A 3,169-nucleotide genomic window follows, 5' to 3' on the forward strand; every position below is an offset into this window, starting at 1 on the left:
TCGAAACCTCTTCTTCAGTTGGAAGTTCAGTTAAGGAGGGATTGACTTCAACGTGAGGTAAATAGTCAATGGACACAGCATTGATTGAACACTATGGAATTGGTAAGCCCATTTCTCTAGGATCATGTCCTTATCAATGTGGCTCCATTGGCACTGAGTTGTTGTAATACACCATAGAATTTTGGTCCATAAATAGCTTTCAGGGAATCATAAAAGCACTTTGGATTGTTACTATCAGCATAAAACAGAGTTTCATCTGCCTTCTTACTGAGTCAGGAATCCTGCATCTCTAAGCTTTGCTTGTACTTTGCTTTTGATGGAATTAAATGCTGCCTTCTTAGAGGTAGATGAACTACCCTGTTGGTAAATCCTGTGGAGTTCACGTTTTTCATTTAGCAGTTTCTGAATTTCCCCATCATTTTCATCAAGCCAGTCTTGGTGTTTGTTAGTGTTCTGACCCAGATGAGCAAATGCAGTGCTGTACTCCAAGTCTCTGAAAGCTGCCCACTCCTTTTCTGCTCCCCTGTTGCCAACTATGTATTGGCTCAACTTTCCCCCCAAGTTAGCAACAAACTGTTCACTCTCAGAGAAGAACTGTAATTTGCTGACATTATTTCTTCTGGTAGTCATTTTGCCTTGAGGGAGGTACTTTTGATGAATGCAAATAATTAGCTTGGAAAGGATAAGTCTACGATCAGTCCAGCACTCTGCACCAAACATTGCCGTTGTCACTCTCACATTTTGTCTGTCTCTTCTCCTTACAATCAAATAGTCTATTAGATGCCAATGTTTGCTGCGAGGGTGCATTCATAAAATTTTATTGTGTTTAGGTAAATGGAAAACAGTGTTGGTGGTGAGAAGGTCATGTGATGACAGGGGTGTAGGGTGTGTTCAGGGAGGACCAGTACCTTTGGTGTGATGGCTGCCGAGTCCTTTCCAGGACTCTTTCCACCTTTGTTATCCACTTGTTCCACCCAACTCTCACCTGTGGCTCCAAGAAACTGCAGCATGTACAGTGGCCACACCCTGGTAAACCATTTTGGCAGATGTGTCAGATCAGGTTGAGGGTAACCAAAGAGTTTTGGACCCATTGGTGAGTTAGGGGAGTGTCTACCCCAAGCATGTGAAGACTTCTGCTGGTGGAATGGGTAGATGAGAATAATTTGTTCCCAGTGCCATGAAGGCAGCTGAGGCAGGCAATGTGGAGTGCTTAGAGCTTGATTAGACACTGAAGACACCAAGTTCATCCACTGCATCCTCAGTCATCTCCAGCTGTCTTGACTCTGTCCTGCCATTGGACTATGATGACTCTAGAGTAGAGAGTGAGGCTGACGACTTCTTGAAACTGCCTCACTTAAAGCCAATTTATGCACAAATTAAAAGATATCACCTATACCATTTCATTATTACACCTCAAAGTCCTGTGGCAACAGGCAAGTGATGAAGTAGCAGGTGCAGATACACTGGGAGTTGTAGTCACAACCCTGCACACAGGTGGCCCAGGCCATAGGGTCGTTTCTTACTGGAAGAAGCAGTGAAACTCTGCAGCCCCCTGGGTGTCTGAGCAGCCTTTTAAGGATTGCGCTTCTCACCTCCCTGTGTGAGGAAGGGAGCTAGAAAAGATGCCCTAAAAATTGTCGGTTTACCCAACCGTGGCCTGATTACTGTAGCAGGTGGGGAATCCCGTTATGTGGTTGAAACTCTCTCTCTCTCTCTCTCTCTCTCTCTCTCTCTCTCTCTCTCTCTCTCTCTCTCTCTCTCTCTCTCTCTCTCTCTCTCTCCATATATATATATACGCACATACGTACATATATGTGTATATATATATACACACACACACACACACACATATATATATATATATATATATATGGCATGTATATATGTGTCTGGAGAAGTAGAGTAGAACAATGGATAGAGATCTGGCCTAGGAGGGAGGAAGACATGGGTTTGGGACCTGCCTCTGATCCATATTAACTGGGTGATCCTGTACAAATCACTTTGCCACTCAATGACCCCAGGCAACTCTCTGCATAGAAGGAGCTGGCCTACTTTAATAGAGGGAATTTCTTCACTTTGCGAATTTTTATAATAATGAAATCACAGATCCAACCCCATCTCACCTCATAGAAATAAGTGTGCACACATGCATACATAACAGGTTCCAGAGTTTATTATTTATGAGGAATGTTTCATGTCTTCTTAAATAGATAGGTATTCTTAACCATGGCATGGATCCATCTAAGAATGGGAAAGGATAGATTTCAAGAATCTGTGAATTTTGGGGGCTTTTAAATATTTTGATAACTACATGTCAATAAAATTGATTTCTGTTGATTCATTTAAAATTATGTTATATATTAATATATATTAAAATTATATTTATTTATTAAAAAACATTATTGAGAAGGGGTCCATAGGCTTCACTAGCCTGACAATGGCAACCATACCTACACACAAATGGTTAAGAAGTCTTACACTGTTTGACCAAGTTGCCTGGAGAATTCTCTAGTGTGTTTGATATCATCAGATTTTACTTGTTTTTTCAGCTGTTACTCTTTGAAAGAAATATTGTTGATGAAAATGTCTCCTTTTTGGGCTGACAACTAATGATATCCCTAGTTTAGTTAAAGAAAGAAAGTTTCAAATTTGGTGATTCTGTTGTTTAATGGTGAGGGGATTTTTATGAACCTCTTTGAAAATATTGATGATCCTGGATGGAATGTGTCTGTAGTCATATAAACCACAATGCAGAGGCAACAGACAGTGTCTTTTGCCCTCTTCCTCAATATCTTATTGCTTTAAAATCATTAATGCTGTTAATGAGGCTTCAGAGATTCCCTGCAGTAGGTCAGACAATGATGTATGTCTGGACTTGGCATCTCATTAAAGGCTACTCATTGATTACTCTCAAATCTCATTTAATTTTCCACCTAAGCAACCAGGGCTTGAGCAGGATCGAAGTCTGGGAAAAAAAAAGTGGGAAAGCTTCCTCATTTGCATATCTGTTTAAATGAGAAATTCTAACTAAAATGATCCCTCTGGGCTGAAGCTGTGTGTGTAGGAAGCAAAGGCTGATAACCATCAAAGGGAAAAGTTGGGATCATTTTGAAGGATTATTTTGGAAATGGAATGAATGATCAAAGGGAATTTTGGGTGATGTGATATT

The sequence above is a fragment of the Notamacropus eugenii genome, chromosome 7, assembly GCF_028372415.1.
Source record: "Notamacropus eugenii isolate mMacEug1 chromosome 7, mMacEug1.pri_v2, whole genome shotgun sequence".
Classification (NCBI taxonomy): Eukaryota; Metazoa; Chordata; class Mammalia; order Diprotodontia; family Macropodidae; genus Notamacropus; species Notamacropus eugenii.